Source organism: Drosophila navojoa, chromosome 5, assembly GCF_054131105.1.
Source record: "Drosophila navojoa isolate 15081-1374.11 chromosome 5, UAZ_NAV_1.0, whole genome shotgun sequence".
Classification (NCBI taxonomy): Eukaryota; Metazoa; Arthropoda; class Insecta; order Diptera; family Drosophilidae; genus Drosophila; species Drosophila navojoa.
The window spans coordinates 6,065,005-6,085,768 of NC_142893.1; the positions used below are offsets into that span (position 1 = coordinate 6,065,005).

Consider the following 20,764-nt stretch of genomic DNA (forward strand, 5'->3'; position numbering starts at 1 on the left):
GCAGCGCTGGCAACTTGACGAAGCTCATTACGTATACACGTATAAAAGAGAAATATACCCGCAATATAATTTATGCCACACTTCAAACGCCTGCCTGACAGTCAGCTCCACCTCTTTTCTTACCTCTCTCGTGTCTCGTTCTCTCGCACACTCCGCCTAGATAAGCTGTTTGTTTTAATTAAGCTGGCGAGTAAAGCTGTAAAGCAAATCGAAGCGGAAACATTTTCAGCACCATTAAAAATGCATTATAAATACCATGAATAAGAGAGACTGGCAGAGGGAGAGGTTTGCATTTTGTTTTCATGTTTTTTTTTTGGGTAAACGACGTGTAAATGTGCATAAAATGTGTGCCGTATATATACATACATATATGTATGTAGATGTGTGTGATTAATTGCATGACAGCACATGCATACGCAAAGCAAAGGGGTGGGTTGAACAAATTGCAACAACTTGAGATTCGTTGCGTGGAACAAAATTAAAATGAAATTAACATAAAATTGGCAAGGCAAACGGCAGCCACAAAACAGATGCTGGCATACAAAGAGAAAATAACCCGAGTAATTGAGTTAAGGAAGTTGCGGTGTTTGATCCTCAAGCAAATTATACTGCGGCGGGGGATATTTTTTATTTGAAAGGAATTATCTGTAAAAGGAATTGAGATAGTGAAAAGTAATTTTTTCATTCGAAAGGAAATACATGTATTTTAATGGACATTTCACTCTCATTGTCTTTTTTTTTTATGACCTACAGTTAGAAACAAGTCGCAAGAGCATCTGCATGCACGCGATGATCGCAAATTTTAAATGTTGCACGCTGCCGTCTGCTAAGTGGCCGCGGTCCATAAACTAGACTGCATAATGATGTTGCGGCCGTCGACAGCTGCAACAACAACAACTGGTGGCAGGCCCATGCACATAATTCACTCAGTGCAATACGAAGCCGAAGTTGCCAAGGCATTTGAAAAATTGCAATTGAAACTAATTCGGTTAAGTGCAAAATGGAAGAGGAGCCGCCAGTTGGAGAAGCAGATGAAGAGAGCAGGCGGTGTAGTGCACACACTCTTAGAGCCAACTGGTTCATAATTCATGAGAGGAGTTCCCGCTGTGAAACAAGTTGCAGCAGCAAATTTTCTCAGCAAAAAAAAAAAAAAAAGACGAAAAGAGGATGGAAGAGTGAGGGAAATAAAGTGAAGTGTTGTGCGTGCGTGCGTGTTTCTTTGTGTGTGTGTGTAAAATTAACACCGTGACTTGCAATCGGCTCAGTTGTCATTATTTTTATTAATTTAAATCTCCATTTACAGGCAACTCAACCAGTTAAGCATTTGCGTGTGCTGCGCCACCCCTCTGCCCCTTTTCAGTGTTTCTCTGCTGCTACCACAACAATTCCCGTTTCGGACTGCGAGTTTTTCCGCTTGGCTAAATTTATTAGCGCGACATTTTTATTGATTTTTTTTTTTCATTTTCATTTTTTTGCTTTGCCATATTTTTTTGTTATTGTTGAACCGCGGCAAATTTGTTATAGCAAATAATTGCAGTAAAAATTTGCCGACTGTTTTACAGTAATTTACTAACCATTTTGTTATTTGCTTTTTCCATTTTTTCGTATTTAACTGCTTACCTAATGAAGCCTACATGTGCGGGTATTTAACAAAATAAAAACAAAAAACCTAGTCTAATTACAAATGCAATCAATCTGTTCAACTATTGGCATAGCCATTAAGTTAAATAATCAAGTAAAGAAAGATCAAAGCAATCGTAGGCTCTTTAAAACCCTTTAAACGTTTTTCGTCGGGTAATTTAACTCTTTTATAACTGTCATACACACAATAGTCATGCTCTCCTTGTTGTTCACTCTTCAGTCAGTCTCTTTTTGCATATGCACAAGCTAAACTAAGTGCTCAATGTTAATTTGCATGTTTGAACTTTCGGCATTTGCCTTTGGCACTAGTTGCGTAAGCGCTCTCTTGAACTTTGAATAGCTAAAGTAAATTAGCGCTCGCTCAGTGATCTACAAGCAGAGTATATTTCCCATTGCTAATCTGTCAATCAACACTCTTTTAAAATCTTGCACCTCTTCAGACACTCTGCCGCTCTAGGTGTGTGTATACGTGTGTGTATTCAGCGTTTAATTGTTTACGCTGGGTAAATCTTGTACTCATACAAATAAAAATAATACACAAAATAAAAAAAGTGAGCGCAAAATATAATCAGAAAATATTTACACAACTTATTTGTGTGGCTGGTAATATTTTTATATTTTTTATTTTCGTATTTCTTAGCCGCAATGCGCTGTGTAAATACAATAAATACTTGACTTTAAAACAAGAAAAAAAAAAAAAAACAACAAAACAAGGCAGCGCGCTGCAATCGGCAAACAAAAACTGCAGGCAATAACAAAGCAGGCGGAGAAAAAAAAAACGAGCAACAGCAGAAAAACAACAAAGGAGCACGAGGTGTCTGTTTTCACAGCCTTTTTGGCATTGTGTGTGTGTGTGTACGTGTTTGCTTAAGTATGCGTGTGCTTTGCCTTCTCTTTAACATTTCTGCATTTCTACCTTTGCTGCTGCTGCTACTTCTTCTTCTTCATCTACTTGTTTGTCCAGCCAAGCGATGCGGGCGACGCTTTGTTGCCTTTTGGTTCTCACTCTCTTTAAAGCTTAGCTAATTTGCTTGGCGCGCCAATTGAGACCGGCGGACGGCTGCACAAAGCGCAACAAGCAACAACACAAAGACGAACAACAACAGCAACAACAACAGCAAGTAAAAACGCCGTTTCGCAATTTTCAATTGTGCACGTCAAAGTGTTAAAACGGCACGCGATTTATTGCACATGCCGTTGTGTGTATAAATACAAACACACATACATATGCATGTGCTTAAACGGATGTGTGTGTATGCGCTTTTGAGTGGTTTTTCAGTAGCTGACGCTGCCGCCGCCAGTTCTGCCACATCTCCTGCGTCTTAGATGCGCTTAATTAGACAGTGACGCTCACGTCAGCGACGACGTCGACGTCAACGGCGTCGGCAACGCCAACGCTTTGGCTTTATTGATTTACGGCCAGCAATCAAGTGTGAAATTGACTTTTACCAACATCGCTGCCAACCCTCAACCCTCCCTCCGCAAACAACAGCAGCGAGGCGTGTAAATATTTGTTGCGCTTCAAATATGCAACGGTTAATGTGTGTGTCTGTATCTCTCTCGGTCTCTTTCTCTCTTTTGGCAGGCACGCCTGCATTTCATTTACGCCTCATTCGAATTTTCTTTTAACAACTTTGTCATGATTTATAAGCTGCTCATTAATCTCGCTCGTTGTCTAACTTAAACGCGTTTGTAGCTCTTGCAGTAAGCGTGCGAGTGAGATGGCCAGAAAATCAAGCTGCTGCCATAAATAATCGCAATATGCGTTGTCAATAGACTCCACTTCGATCTATGGAATTTCAAGCCAGTTTGAGAGAGTAGCTTAAAGACTTTAGCTAAGTGTCAGCATATATTATTAATTCAAGCTCTAGTGGTTTCTACAACACTAATTAACTTCACTCAAGTCATCAACTCAACTCATTTCTCTTAAGCTGCACAGCTTATTGGCTTATGCCATTATTACATACTCTACAAAATATCAAATTACCGCGCACTCACATGCTCTTAATCGTTTGTGAGCTTATGGTTTAGCCCTCGCTTAAGACTTGTCGCAGCCGCAAGAGAGCGACACTTGGAGAGTCGTGTGTCAGTTATGCGGCTTCCCACCTCTCTTTGGCCCCTCTTGCACAGCTGGCCACAGCAAAAAAGAGCATAACTTTAAATGCAACTAATTTGTGTGAATGACTGTGTATGTGTGTGCATTTGTGTATGTTTGTCTGTGTTGCCCCCACACTTGAAATTGTTGTTGCTCGTTTTCAAATTGGGTCTCATAAATTACGGCAATTATGTTAATGCACCCAGTCGCCGTTTGCTCTGTGAGAAACCACAGAATCGAGTTGAATGTCCATATTAAGCAATTTGTAAAAAAAAAAATAAATAAATAAATAAAGAGAAAAATACCCTGAGGTCTTTTTTTTTTCAAACATTAAATTGTGTGTGTATGTCTATAATCGACTCGTGTACACCACGTCTACAATTATCACGCAAATGTCCAGAGTAATAATAATACTAATAGTTATAATAATGACGTTGATAATCATATAAGCTAATGATTATTATGATAATCAGGCAAGTAATTGCAAACAATTGGCAATTGAAGTAAATTGCACAATGCCTCAAATGCATTCAAATTAAATAACTTTTCCAAAAAGCCAAGACCTCATCTGCCTCTCTTTTATTGCTTAAAAAAATTAATAAAAATATACAAACAAAAAACGAGCACACAGCTAATCATAAATCGCAGCAGCAGCGAATTCATTAAACATAAAACGTGGCTACATAAAAAATTCATAAGAAAATACATAAATTAAGGCAAAATATAAAATAATATGCCATAATCTTTTTATGGCCATAAAGCTTAAGCCGAATTGATATGTGGGAGAGAGCGTGAGAGAGAGAGAGGGTGAAGAAAAATGATGAGGGCTGAGCGCAGTTAGTTGGCTTAAGAGGGTAGATTAACTTATACAAGTTTAACTTAACACAAATATATTGCATGTGCTTAAGAGATAAATATTTACAGTTAGTTTGAGATAAAAATACATTCTTTAATGTATTTTTCCAAGGGAGGAGCATAAGTCTAACTATACACATAGCTGCTTTATAGGGCATGTCAAAGTCGAGACATATTCAAGTTATTGTCTGTCCACTCCCTTGCTATCTCTCTCTATCTCTGTCTTCCACTGCTTTATTTACATTCAGCCGCGTCTCAAGCAGCGCTGTCGGCGGCCGCATAAAATCAACAAAACTGGCGAGTTTTATTTGCGTGGCGGGGTAGCTAAGCCGCCAAATAAAGTACCATAAAAGATATCAAAATAAATATGCGAGAAGAACTGCTGCAGCAGCAGTGCCAGTGGCAGTGACAGCGCCGCAGTTAGCGCCGCAGTCAGCGCCGTATTCAGCGCTTGGCCATAAAAGTTTTGCTCAGTAGCAGCGCAGCACAGCGGGCGCTCTCGTTGCTGTTGTTGTTGCAGCAGTAAACAGCAGCAAAAAAAAGGCGCTTAGCTCGGTATTTAAGCGAAGCCGCAGCCAAAGGAGACAACGTAAAAAAAAGTCACCGTCAGTCAAAGACGCAAAGAGAGCGGACAGACAAACAGTTAGGCAGCGCTGGATAATGATGAAGAGAGTCATGCTAAGAGGGGCATGAGAAGAGAGGCTGTTAGCAGATGCTTTTTGCTGCTTGATTTGAAAAGCACGCTTCGCTTGATGAACTATGCTGAGCGCGCCCCTCACGTCCCCCTTACCAACATGCTCATTACTGTAATGCCACGCCCAGACGCAACAAAAGAATAAAGCTGAAGATGAAGAGGAAAAACCGACAGCGCCGTTTGACGATTCAACAACAACAACAACAACAAGACAAACGACATACAACAAAATAAATATGCAATAACAAAAGAGCGAAAGAGCCACAAGCAGTAGAAGAAGAAAACAAAAATAAATAAAAGGCCGCTGGCAAAATAAACAAACAGCGTGAATTTTATGAGATACACGAAAAGCCCAGCCATATAAAGAGAGAGAGAGGGAGATGGAGAGACATAGATACATCTGTATCCATTGAATACATTTTTATGACTCTTGTTCATTTTGTTTACATCCAAAAAATAACAAAAAAGAAAACAAATATAGTAGATATATGTAGACATTATTGTAAAATCAATCTTGCTGGCATAATGCCCAAAACCGTGTGGCCTAAAGATTAATAATTTGCTTTTCGGCCAAGGCGCCAGGTGAATGGCGTTAGGCATAGAATCAACTATGTAAATCCAACAAATTATTCTATATAAAGAGTCTGTTGTTAATAAAGCCAATTTAATTGAATTGTTTACATTAATAGGCTTGATACACAATTCTTAGCTGGCGAATAACAAATGAGCATTTTGTTGAAAATACAATTGAGGAGTGTTTATTTATAAAATATATAATGTTATGTATTAGTACAAAATAATGAGTCCATCAGACAAGCTGAGCTACCAGTAAATTTAAACTGCATATATTTATAATTTCTATGTGAATATTAACAGTATATTCATAGTGTAAATTTTGTTCATAAAACTTTACGTATACTTAATATTGACTCATTAAATAGCCGTATATAAATACATTAAAAAATTCCTCACACTATTAACATAGCTATGTTAAAAGTTACATTAGGTTAGTCTAACATCAAGACTTTGCTTTATGTTAAAATTACCTTGAGCATATGTATGTTATCTTTAACATAACTATTCCAGCAGTTATGCTTAAATACATTTACATTAACATTGAGCACAATGTTAGACAAATTCAAATTTCTGCAAGCACTAACATAGTTATGTTAGCTCGCCAATATAGGCTTAACATAGTCTCAGCCAGAGCATCTAAGCTTCGCTGTAGCTTTAGCTTTCATATTTCACATTGTTTTTGTTGTCTCTTGCTTTTGATTACGCTGCTAAATTAAATTTAGCACATGGCGTTTGCGTGTTGCTATTTCTGGCCTCAAATGACGGCGCGTGTAGCGATCGCAATTTAGATACAGATATGTATACCGATACAAAGAAGAGAAAGATATAACAGACATCTATACACACACACACACTCACACATATGTATATTGGACGTATGTATAAATGTTAACAACGCACATTTTGGCATTTATCCAGAAATGCGATTAGAGGCGTATAAAGATCTCATGTGAATGATCGTCATTTGAAAGCATCCGTCAATTAGCAATGAAATATAATGTTCAAGAGAATTCCAACAGAATGAACGAAATAAGGCTGAAAAGATCTTTAAATTGTTCACACAATGTTTAAGCATTCATATTCAAATTTTCTGACGAACGCGTATAAGGCGTCAATGGCAATAGATATCATTAGAAAAAAACTATTATGTATATATGTTTCTATATATTCATATATATAGAAAGAAATATCTATTAGATTATTATTTTTTTTTTTCGTTTATTAACCTTCTAAATGATTCAGGGCTGAAGAGCTGAAGCTTCAGAGTCTATCAACCATATATAAACTATACATATATGTATATAGATATATATGTCTATTCGAAAACCCCTCCCTACAGATCCAGACAATCCTTTCTACTCATGTTAATCATAATTATAGTTAGTCTATAAAAATGTTAACCTTTTTATGTACAATCACGAGCTGTCCATCCAAATATTGCCTGATTAAATTATTGCAATAAAATCCCAGACTAAAAATGGGCTGAAAATTGAGTGTGGAAAATTTTATGGCCAACTCTCACCTGGCCCTCACGCCGGCTCTGACAAATTGCATGATTTAATTATGTGCATAGAGCCGTAAAGAATTTATTGCAATCTATTTATTTGTAATTATGAAATATTTGCATTTCACATGCCAAACTGAATAATTACGGCTTTTCCACATAGTTTTCCCCACACACAGTATTTTTTTTTTTGCCATTTTCTTTTTATTGATTGCATGTTATCGGGAATTGTTTGTATTTCATTTGGAATTTGTTGCTGTCAGAGATATGTGAAAATAAATATTAATTACATTTATCGGCTTTTTATGTATTCAGATTTTGCATTTTTTTTTTCTGTTCAATATATATATTTTTTTTAAATTTTATTTATTGTTGTTGCTTTGTTTATTGTGATGTTTGCAATATTTACGTATTATAATTAATTGCTTTTATTTATGCACATTTTATGCCACCAACAATGAATTAGTGGCTATCAAATGTTGACTCGCCCTGCTGCCCCCACCCCTGCCCCACACCCTCTGCCATTCAGAGTTAAATTGAGTTATCTGTGCTTCGAGTTGTCGCTTTAAATTCAACTTGTTTAAATTGTTTTTATTTTTTTTTTTTATGAATATATTTTTTATGCCGCTTTCATTTGAGTTTGCTTATTCTGTTAATATGCAAATGTAAAGCTTAGTTAGTAGCTGCGACTATGGCTGAATATATTAATGGAAATTTTTTATTTCTATCTGTATCCATATCAATAACTTGAAATCTATCTATACTATCAGATATTGCTGTAGCTGTAGTTCGATCTGTATGCATGGGTGTATATGTATTTGTAGCAATCTTTAGATCCGTATCTATAGATATAGCTATAATTGTATCTATATCTTTGGGTATAGGTGTAGTTGTATCTAACTAAAGTGGGAATAAATATATATATATATCCATTTATTCATCTCCATCTTCAGCTGTATCTGTATCTATAACCAAATCCGATATGTATCTGCATATCTTTAACTGTATATATAGCTATTGTATCTGTATCTATATCAATAGCGCTAACTGTATTTATGGACGATCTCTATCTGTCTCAAAATCTACAACTTAAAATGTATCTGTATCTATATGTATATATGTATATATACATATATCGCTGTACCTCTAGTCGTATCTATAGCTCGCAATGTATCTGTATCTGTGCAGCATTAATTAATTATCAAAGCAGTCAATTTACATCTCTGACTTGTGCGCCTGGCATTGGCTGTGTGTTAGTGTGTGTGTGTGTGTGCGGCGTGTGTATCTCAAAAGAAACTCGCCACAAACTTCAACTCAATTTTCGCATTGACTTTTAAATATGCGAGCAAAAACGCAAAGTCGCAAGTCTACGAATAACCAGATCGTAGATACCCAGTACTAAAGAGTTGTATGTTTTAACTGTTAAACTGTATATTTTGGTTGTAGATAGTTTTTCAATATTTGAAATATTTGCATTATCGATTCATTTTTTGCCTGCTCTGTTTCATATACCCACTTTTCTTTACTGATTTCTTATAATTACAGGGTATTCAACAACAACAAAAAAAACTGAAAAAAGATCTCATCACAATCAATTTGCCAGCCGCTGCGTCTCGTCGCTTCGCTTGTTGCTGAAAATTGAGTTTTTGCTGCTTTTATTGTAGTTGTCTCTTTTGTTGCTTTAGTTGTTGTTGCTATTGTTACTACTGCTGTTGTTGTTGTTGTTGTTGTAGTGGCTATTGTTGTTGCTTGGCCCACATTATCTAGTGAACGTTGAACGCTTTCGTGCCTCTGGTGCTGTTGTTGTTGTTTTTTTCTTGGCTATTTTTTTTTTTTCTACATGTGTTTAGCGTGTTCAGAAATTTGCTTTTTTAATGACGCTCTTGTTGATTGCGGCTTGTTTGTTTTTACTAAAAACCCGCCATATCATGTTCCCTTGCCCCTACAGCACTCCCTACCTCACTCTATCTCTCTCTCTCTCGCTCTGTTTTTAAACGTTCAGTTCGGCCTTTAACATTCATTTATTATTATGAAATGTTGTACAAATTCGCAAATAAAAATACGAATTTTTCAGTTTTTTTTTTTTTCTGTTTTCTTTAATGTTCAATTTTATTACTGTCTGAAATCTTTGAGATTCGTTTAAAGTGGCAAGCAAAAACAACAACAATCATTTTTATGAGCTCTTGTCATCAAGCTGAATAGCATTTGAAATTGTTATTGATTAAACGCAATTAGAATGAATGCTAGAAAATTTATTTATATGCTGAGGTTAAAGTAGAGCAAAAAAAAAAAAAAAAAAAAAATAAATAAAATAAAAATAAAGTAAATAAATAAATAAAATGAAATCAAATTCCAATTAATTGAACATCCACTTTTGGCTAGAGTATATTAATTTAATGAACTATATTACTAGAAATCAAATCAATTCTATTTAGAGTATTCTTAGAACACTTTACATTCAATTTACATTCATTATAGATATTTATTTCCTGTAGTTTAATTGTTCTTTAGTTTTCATTTACATCGTAATGACATTTATTATGATATCATTGATTATTGCATCTATTATTTAGTTAACATTTTATTTAACATTCAGTAGTATTCTCTCATAGTGTATATATATTTTATTGTCGTTCACTTTTGCACAATTGAAATTCGCTACAAGCTTAAAACTTTGCATGGGCGTATTGAAATGAGAGACAACAACAAAATAGTAAAAAAATAAAATAAAAATTGGAAAAAAACGTTTGTCACTGTCAGACATTTATGAGAATTGAACAAATCAATTTGCTTTAATCGTGTCGACGAGGCGGGGCCCTGACAAATGGCCCAACTTAAGCGACTGAGCCGTATCTCTATAGATGTATGCACATATACACACACATACATAGCTCTGTTTGTGTCTCAGACTGATTTATATCAAGTCGCGAATACAGGGAGCAGAATACGAGTGGCGCTTGAAATAATTCTGAAGTCAGCTCAATTTCCATTTCTGAGCATAATCCACTTAATCATTTCCAAATTGTCGAGTAGTACATGTATGCAGTTGTGTGAGAAGTAGAATGGATCGGTATATAAGAGAATGTTTCTACAAGACTGTTTAACATTTAATATTGGAGTCTGTCAACATAAATCGAACACTGAAAGTAGCTAACAGTGACATAACTAAAGCTTAACATAATAAGAATAATTATGTATGCCAAGTGACTGTTATTAAAAGCTGTTAATATAGCACAAAAATGTTAAACTATTCTCTGTTGATTTCAATTGAAAGAAATTTGCCTAACATAAAACGAAGAATAGCTTAACAGCGTTGCATTGCCAGTGATATGGCCTAATTATCTTTTGCACGTCCTTCAACTGTTATCACAAAAAATTCGTTGCAAATTAAGCGCAAGCAATAGACATTTCAATAATTTATCACTAGCTAATGTGAGTGTCAACAGCAAAATTAAAATGTTATCTATGGCAGACAGTTATTGATAATAAGTTAAAAAACGTAAGCTTAATAAACAGTTGAATTGCATGAAGTACCCCAACAGCGACCTAACAGCCTGTAAATAACATTTGCATATTATTAAATTACTCTCAATACTATTCAATTAACATTAGCTAGGCTAAATGCTTATGTTAGCTAGCTAATAACAGCACAGAATGACATTTTTACCTCTTCTAATGTTTATATTAACAGCAGCAGCAACAGCTGTTATAAATAATCATTAAATAACTGCTCTCATATGTGATGATGTGACAATTTGAATGTTAACATAATTTTAACAGCACTAAATTAACATTTCGTGTTGATTCGCATGTTAATTAAGCTTCGAAAACAAATGACAATGCTCACCAAAGCAAAGATTAGACGCAGGCAAACCAAGTCTTTAACTAAATATAATTATATTTACGTACAAACACGTATGGGTGTGTGTGTGTGTGTGTGCTTATGTGTGATTGTATGTGTGCATGGAATGTTTTGTCAGGCAATTGACACATTTGTAGCGTTCAAATTGTTATCGTCTCGAGGCGCAGAACGGTGGCAAATGCCAAACAACCAACAACAACAATAACAGCAACAACAACAGCAGCAGCAACAACAACATCAACAAAGCCAATTACACTTTGCAGAAAAAGGCAAAAGCTCCCAATGCGCCAACTAAAAGTCAGTTAACGTATGTGTGAGTGTCTCTGTGTCTGTGTGTGTGTGTGTATCTGTGTAGTTGTGCATGTATCTTGTACAAGTCTTGACTGCTGCTGCTGCTGCTGTTGCTGTTGCTGTTATAGCTGGGAGCAACTTTTACCAGCGTTTGCCAGCGACTCCGACAGTGTGACAAATTATTATGTATGCCTGTGTGCGTGCCAGTCCCTGTATGTGTGTGTGTGTGTGTATGTGTGTTTAATACATGCATATAGAGCATAGGCAGGCAGCTTTGGCCTGTCGCTGCCGGCGCTGCTGGTGCTAATGACCGTAACTAAGTTGGCGTCACGATTGTGCGCGCCACCAAGCCACCCTCCCTCCGCTGCCTATGCCTGTCCCCCTCTCTACTCACACTTCAACCCCAACCGCCACTTGTGTTGCTTTTGTTTCTTTTTTTTTTTTTTTTTTTGTGTGACTTTGGATTTAGCTAGCTTTTGCGGTTGCTCAGCTCGCTGGCTGGCTGACTGGGGCTGGGGTTGGGGTTGGGGTTGGGGCAGGGGCTGGCTAGCTGCCTTCTTACTGCGGCCTACTCGCTGTAAAGCATTTTTAATGTTATGACCGAGAGAGCGCGTCTAATAGATGCTTAATTGTGCGCTGGCTGCTACTGCTGCTGTTCTGTATCTGTCTATCTATTGCTTGTATCTCTGGCCGTATCTGTAGCGCCATCTACAGTCGATGACTAGCTGATGTTGCGGCTGCTGCTGTTCTGTTTCATTATGTTTGTTTATAGAGCGTTTAACGCAGTTCGTTTGTTTAATTATCTGACAGCGCAAAAATAACAAACAAAAACAAAACAAAAACTCTATAAATGAATGATGCCAAATAGTGATAGACCCAACATTATGAAAACATTTTAATATGAATAGTTAGATTAATATACTGTATGTACATTATATATAATATGTAAATGCCTGAAAACAGTTTCCACGCTATGCGCAGCTGATAAGTTTTATGCAGAGCACAACAGCCATATTTTCGCTCTTGATTACGATTACATAACAAGTATTAAATCTATAAATCATATTCAATTCAGAATCTTTACAGCACCCTTAAAAGCGTGCTACTAAAAACTCATTAAAAATCAATCCTTTAATAATTGTAAAAGAAATAGAAAAAACTTTCAATTATTCTTTATCTTTATTCGCATGGCAAACGTAAGCGAATTGCACAGTCATAAGTCATTAAGAAAATAAATGTCTTTATCATAAACACAAACACCACTTGCTGTACTTATATACACACACAGACACAACACACACACACACACACACACACACACTTACTCAGTGTTGAAATTTCATAATTTCAACTAAATGCAAAACACGCCCAGGCAAGAACTTATCAAAGCAAAAACAAAAACACGCAACACAGCAGAAGCCAATTCTCTGTGCGCTAGAACAGGCCAAACAGGCAAAGTGATTGAGTGCGAGAGCGAGCGAGAAAGCGACGAACGCGGCGCCCAAAAGGGAGCTGAGTGGGCTACGTGCGCTTTGTCCTCCTATTCCTCCCTCTCCAATGCTTCTCTCTCAAACAGCGCACACGGTTTTGTTTATCGTTCGTCTTTCGGCCGGTTCGTCGTTTGGTCGGTCGTTTGGTCGCTTCGTCGTTTAGTCACTTCGTACTCCCCAACATGGCCGACCTGACTGCGCTGCGCGCCGCAGGCTTCATTAGGCAGCGTGATTCCTTTTTCATTTGTATTTATGCATGTATTTGCTCTGTTCGTCCCTTTTGTTTGTCGACGACGCCCCTTTTATGGGAATTTCTCTTAGCGAGTGTGAGTGCGTGTGTGTGACAGACTGTGTGTATTTGTGTGAGTGTGTTCGCGTACTTTAAATTCGTAATAATAAAAACTCAATGAGCCGTCATTTGCTTGTCACCGCCGCTCACACACATATACACACACATAGCAAATAGCAACGGGGGAAATATTTAATTCCCTAAATACTTAAAAAGCAAACTTCCCACGTTTAATGAGCGCGACAAGCAACAAAAATACGAAACGCAACAATTTAAATCATCAGCCATAAATCTGAAAATGGCAATTTTTTTGACATGTTTTTAGCATGTTTATACATATTTATGGGCAAATTGCTGCGCAGCCGCCTGACGATTTCTAATCGCTTCAGCGGGCTGCCCGGGTGTGCCGGGAGGTCAGATCAAACAAAAAACCCATTTAATTACAAATCGGCTTAAATTGAAACACCTTAATTGGCATTAACTTGAGGCAAGAGAGAAAAAAAATCAAAAACGAAAAAAAAAGAAACATGCGCCCCGCAGCAACGGCAACAGCAGCAGCAGCAGCAAGCGGCAATTAATCAAACTGGAAATCAATTTACTCTCTTGCCCGCTCTCGCTCTGCCACACGCAGCCAACTATCTCGCTTCCACGCACAACAGCGAAACGTGAGGCGGCGGGGGGCCGTCTTTTGGGATTTATAGCATGCCACATTAAACAAATATACACATGTACACACACACACACACACACATACATTCATACACACAGAGAGACGTTCACTCATATATTCATACATACTCACACACATGCATATGTATGTATAAGAAGTGTTTGGTTAGGTTTGCTTACTTGCCTTTTTATAAATCCAAAATAATCGCAATTTCTGCTGTTGATATGCTCGTTCCTGCTTCATAGACGACAGCATGCAGCCGCTGTTGTTGTTGTTGTTGCCGTTCTTGTTGTTTTCAGTTGTTGGCGGCGACGGCAGTGAGCGACGTTAGGGGAGGAGAGACGCAGAATGGTGAGTAGTAGTGGATGGGTGAGAGTGGAGTATGAGAGAGAATGGTGGGGAGCAAGGTGCGAACGAGGATTTTCGTTGCCTGCTGGCTCTGGCTTGCTCGCGCAGCGACCCTTGCACTCGCGTGCGACAGAGAGCGACTGAGTGAGAGAGTGCGGCCCGCAAAGTGAGCAGCGGTTTTTAGGTAGTAATAATCCACAAAAGAAACGCCGACGAAGGCGTTGTTGTTGGTGCTGCTGCTGCTGCACACAGGAAATGTAAATCCACAAATTTTCGTTGTTGTAGGCAGAGCTTTCCTTTTTCACGTCGTTGTTGTTGTATCCAATCTCAAGAATTATTTGCCATTTATATAAGAGCAAGAGCGAGAAGGGTACAGATTGCGCACACTCTTTTAATTTTTTTTTTTCTGTTATTACTTTTTTTATTTGACAAATATGCTTCTGGCAAATTTTCTTGGTTGTTTTTTTCACTGCATGAACTTTTATATGAGGTTAGTTGTTTTCTTTTTTATTTCTTCTTCTACAAATAATACAAAAACGGCACTTTGTGTGAGAGCGAGAGCGCGCGAACGGCGAAGCTGTGTGTGCGAGTGTGTGAGTATGTTTGGAGCGCGCGCACACACACACACACAGGCATACACAATTGAAGTAAAAAATACACGGGGGAGTTAGTTGTACAACGAAATGACCGACCAAACGACCGACCGACGGACCGAACGACAAATAGACGGAGCGACCGACCGACTTGACGCACGCGCGCAGACGTCACAATTAGTGAGAGCGACTAAGCGACCAGCGACGAACGTTTGTCGGCGTTCTTTTACCGCAATGTTTGTGCGAAACATAAAAAACTCGCATATTCACACACACACAACTATACAAAATGTACGCATACATGTATATGCATCGCATTTACAAACACACAAACATTTGCCTTAACGCCAACAACTTCGCTGCGCGATGCTTCTGCTGCCCAACATTGTTGCTATAACCGAAAAAAAATAAAAAACTGTCGCTCACTGCAGCCATTAAAAGCAAGAGCGACAGAGAGCAGCTGAGAGCGAGAGCAAGAGCAAGAGCAATGCACACATACATATGCACAGTTCATGTGAGAGAAGACGACGACGACCACGACGTCGACAAGCGCGCTGTATAGAAATTTTATTCCGGTATTATACGGCTGCTGTGGTTGTTGTTTTTGTTGTTGGTGGCAACATATTGCCACTGCCTTTTTGGCCGTTTTACTACTATTGCGGCGACTGCTTACTACTTTTTTGTTTGCATCAGTATTCGTGTATAGTAGTGTATGTATATATGTATATGTATGAATGTAGTTGTAGCTTTGCTTGTGTCAGTCAGCGACTGCTGATGATGATTACGCTGCTCTTTTCACACATATACAAATTTATATATATATATATATATAAATATATACACACACATACGCACGCACGCATAACAGTCAAGCCCAAGTGGGTAATTTGTTTTATGAGTAGCGGCGGCAAAAAGCACTTGTGTATTGTTGCTGTTGTTGTTGCTTTTGCTGTTTCTTGTGAATGACAGACAGCCAACGAGTAATAATTTTTAATGCGTTTTTGGCATTTCTACACTGCTGCTGGTTAATTGCTTAAAACACTCATGCACACAAACAGACAAACACTCACACACGAATACACCGAGAAACACAAGACGCGTCGCGGCGAACACGAAGAGAAGTTGGCATAGACGCAAGACATTTTTTTTTAACACTTTTTGCTATTGTGTTGTTTGAATAAATTAATACTCAAATACACGCACATACACACACACATGAGCACTATTATTTGTATAAATTATTGTGAGGCATGAAATATGATTTACTACCTTTGCCTATTTGCTCATGGAAATCGTATGGTTTAGCACACAATTTATGCTAAAAATGTTGGATTGTTTTTTTATATTTTTTTTTTTGTTATTTCTCATAGAACTTTTCGCCTAGTTTGCGTCGACAGTGTTTCATCCGTACTGTCCGCCACGAAGGAGCAACGCGTACAAAAAGCGCATAAATTGAGCGGCTCTCGCTGGCAACACAGCGGCGCGCAAGCCAGGGTTGTCAACCAAAGTCTTCAAGTAAACAATCCAACCAACTGGCAACAAAAACCACGAACTTTCAAACTGCTGTAATCTAACTATTTTTTAAGGTATTATAAATATGATCGTATTGTCTAAAATTTAGTGTATAACTTAACTTGACTAATTATTGGGTTTTCCCGCTTGTGAGTCGACAACTCTGCGGCATTTGCACACGCATGCCGCACACGAAAGCATTCCCATACATATACACGTCGCACTCTCTGAGAGGAATTTCTTTAATGGCGGCGTTTTTGCTGTGCGCTCAGTCTCTGGGCGCTCTCGTTCTCGCTCGCGCTCAACGACAGTGCCACTGACTGCTGCTGACGCCATGTTGCGCAGTGCTGCTCTATGTTTATCTCTTTTCATTTTGTTTACTGTGACGTCGTGTGGTCTCACTTGCCAGCATTGCTGGTGCTCCTTTTGTAGAGTTTCTTATTGGCAACATTAGGTTGGGACAACCAGACCAATACGACTCCAATAAGAAGTATGCATTCGAAAATGAAGACATATGTACATATATAACAAATAGTTGTTTATTTTTGTGTTGTATTGATTTAAGCAAAACAAACCACATTTAATTTAATCAAATAATTAAAAATTCTTTTCATATGGACGAAACTAGTTGCTCTCTTGAGCATACAGGGTATTTGGTATTTCATACGATTGTAATTACTCATATCTGCCTTAGCAAATTGTTTTTGGTTGAAGAAGAGAGCGCGCGGCAGAGCTGGCGACGTCCTCGTTGTGAATGTGCGTGCGGATTGATTACTGATTGGCATGTCGTTTGGCTGTTGCCGTTTCAACGACGCGACGTCGACGACGAAGCCGACAGCGCAGTTAGCGGCTACTATTTATTTTTTGTTCTGCTGTTTCGGTTACCTCTGCTGTTTCTTGTTATGGTTGTTGTTGTTGCTCGAGCATATAATGACATAATGAGATTTATTAGGCGCAAAATAAAGCCATAATGTTCCGTTTGACCTTTGTGTAACTTTGACTGCCTTAATATTGTTTTCCTTTCACAGGACACGTGCTCTAGCTTATTACATATCGGATGACACATTCTAAAGCTTTGCTGAATTTGACACGAATCACTCATCAATGTTGTCGTTATTGTTGTTCTTATTGTTGTTGTTGATTTTGTTTCTCATTTTAAATTCGCCTTTGCTGCCATTGAGGCAAAAAGGCAATTAAACGTTGTCTGTCGTTGCCTTCGTCCTTTCTCAGCGTCTCTTTTTCGTTTCGCCTCCTTCTTTTTTTTTGCCTCTTATGTCCCATTTGTGTGCCGAAAAAAACTTGTTTGTGCTTCAACCTAATATACTGTGGAGCCCATCCGCCTCTGCTTCTCCTCTCCTTGCTATTTGTTTTCTATTGGCATTCGTGCACGCTCTTTCAATTTTATTGCTGTGATTCTGATTCTAGTTGGATTTGACTACGCATACACACACATTGTATACACACGCACACATGCTGGCACATGCATTTGTGTATTTTTGTATGCTTCTGGGAATTGATATCCTTGTGCGCTTTTTGCTAAAGTTCAAATATTTTTCATTTTATTGCTTGCCATCTCATTCAACTCGCTCGCTCTGTCTCTAGCTGTCTCTTGCTTTCGAACGCGCACGGCAATATTTCAAATCCCGGCCAGCTCATAGGCAAAATGTTTGCTGTCACTTTGAACTCCTCCCCATGGCCGCCCACTTAACGGCTCAGTGCGTTGCCCAGCAAAGGGACCTCAATTTGGCCAAAAAGGCTTTGTGCGTCTGTACAGTTTTGCGGAAAACTGTATATAATTCATACTATAAAGCGGCTTTGTTGCCACAAAATGTTGCACATCGTTTTCGATTCAGCTCCCCCTTTTAGCCGCCCTGTGAGTCCCCTTCTGATTATGTAATTATGAGAAATTTGTGCGAATGCTAATGAAGCCATTAATATTTTATGCGCCATTTAAACAGAGCGCAGCGTCAGCCACAAGGACCTTGTAATGGTGCAAAGGAGCACACAGCATGAATAATAAACAAGATACACTCACACACACATACAATCGCAAAAACTGGCAAAAGGCGCAACAACAACCACTGAGGTCCAAGTTGCCATTTGCAAATACAACAATTGGACAGTCAAACAGAAGAAGAGCGGGAGAGATGAAGAGATAAAGAGAGATACGGTTAGTCAGTCATACATCCTTGGCTGCCTACTTGGTGGCAGAGCTATGCCAGCGGGCTTAATGTGATTTTCAAGTAGTCACACACATACACAATACATATATTCACACTCTACACACACAGCCGCACTCATGCACAGCAAAGACTACATCATACAGTCAAGTCCACATCGTGAATTTAATTAAGAGCACAAGCTGTACTGTGCGAAGAGCAAAAAAATAAGAGTAAGAGAAGCAGTGAGAGTGCATTAGTGCTTGAAGTTTTATAAGAAACATAATTTGTAAAGATTTTTGTAATTTATTTTTTGTATGTCATAAAACTATGTTCAGTATTTTTTTTTACGTATATTTATGAATGTTTTTAATAAAGAAATAACATTGCTGTATATCTATATATGTTATGAATTTTTTATGTTACTCTAATTTGTATATTTAATTTTCAACCAATACTAATTCAATCAAACTTTTTGTGTAAGCGCACTTGTTCGCTCCAATGAGTTTCCACTGTGCACATAAGCCAAAGTCATGCATACGCACACACACAAATACTCACACACAGTAGCTTGAGAGCTTTGCATATTTGTGCTTTGGCTTGTCGGCTGCGTCTGTGTTTGTGTCGGCGCTGCAAGCGTATAAATATTTATGCCAACATATTCTAGTCGCATGGCTATCCAAACAACACCCGCAGCAGTCACACAGACACACACACACACACACATAAATATACCTGCCACACGATGTTTTGGCTGTCCAGCTAATGCTAATAGAAATGGAATTGCCAGCTGGCAAAGCTACGTAAATACACACTCAACTACACTCAAACATACACTCAACACACGCACACACACACACACACACACATAAAGTCGAGCAAATGAAAAGCATTTTCAAGTTGTCAGCTTCCATGGGCCAAAACTGAATTTTGTACATTTTGTTGCAAAATATGATTTCATTGTGCTTAAATTGAATTAAACTTTTTTTTTATATTTTTTTCTTCATCTTTTTGGTATTTTTGGAGTGTTGCGTTTGCCAGTCGCACGTTCTGGCGTTTTTATGCTCTGTCTCACTCGCACGCTCGCCGTTTAGCCAAAAAAGCAGACTACAGCGTAAGTCGCAGCTGCTCTGCGCCTTGCCGTCCTGCGTGTGTGTGTGTGGGTGTGTGTGCTGTCTCTCTCTTTCTCGCTCTCACTCGTGCTAGCATAGATTTTGTCTTTTCTTTTATTTTTTGTATTTTTGTGCCTTCGGTAGCGGAAGCGGATATTTTCAACGCGCCATTGTTATTTTTTGAGTGCGGGAAATTGCTGGGCGCCTCGGTCTCATCTCTTGCCTGACGTTCAACAAAGCACACGGCGCCCTTTTTGCAGGCGCTTCAAGTTTTATTGAAGAGTGGGAGTAGGAGTGTAAGAGGGAGACGGGTGAAGAGTATGGGCGCACGTGTACGTGTAACAGAATGTCTGCCTGTGTATGTGTGTGTGTGTGTGTTTGTGTGTGTGTGTGTAGGTCTCTCATCCGCTTCATGCTTATCATTGTATTCAGCTTCGCTCTTGTCGTCGCAGTCGCTGCTGGCGTTGCTGCTGCTGCTGCTGCTGCTGCTGCCTTGTCGACAGCTTTGTTTGTGTTGTAAATATAATTTTACGACTCTGCCTGCCCCACTGCTTCGCTTGGTTTGGCCTGGCTTGGCTTGGCTTGCCAGTCAGTCTGTCTGTCCGTCTGTCTGTCTGTCTGACTGACAGTTGGGCGTTCTGTTTGTCTGTCTATTTGTCGTTTCTCTCGGTAAGTCCTTTTTGCCTCACATTCACGCACAGTCAACTTCACAGTGGCGCTGTCGCTTTTTGTCTGCCGCCCTTTTTCTCCCCCACTTAACATTTTATTAAGCGAAAATGCTTGTGCCGTAAAATGCGCGCTTACATGTTCAGCTCAGTTCGTCCTGCTCTGCACTGCTCTCGCCCCCTTGCTGCCGACACACCCATTCCACCCGTCTCTTTCTGCCCCTCGGGCTCGAACAGTTACAGTCATCTGCAGGCCGAGCCCTTGAGGGTGGGAGGCCAGCCAGCTTTTTGGGTGCTGCGTATGCGAATGGTTGGATGAGTGAGAGAGAGAGAGTATGTGTGTGTGTGTGTGACAGAGTGTGAGAGGGAGAGTGTAAAGGCAACGGAGTCATCGTCATTTTCATTTCC

General features: G+C 38.8%; 1 protein-coding gene across 1 annotated transcript in view; it reads right to left on the reverse strand.

The window, feature by feature from the left end:
• Positions 1-16,361, reverse strand: part of sbb (scribbler) — a 110,180-nt gene extending 93,819 nt beyond the window's left edge. The window contains exon 1 of the mRNA XM_089261545.1: positions 14,151-16,361. The gene's annotated coding sequence lies outside the window, so the exon portion shown is untranslated. The remainder of the gene's footprint in view (positions 1-14,150) is intronic.
• Positions 16,362-20,764: the final 4,403 nt, after the last annotated feature.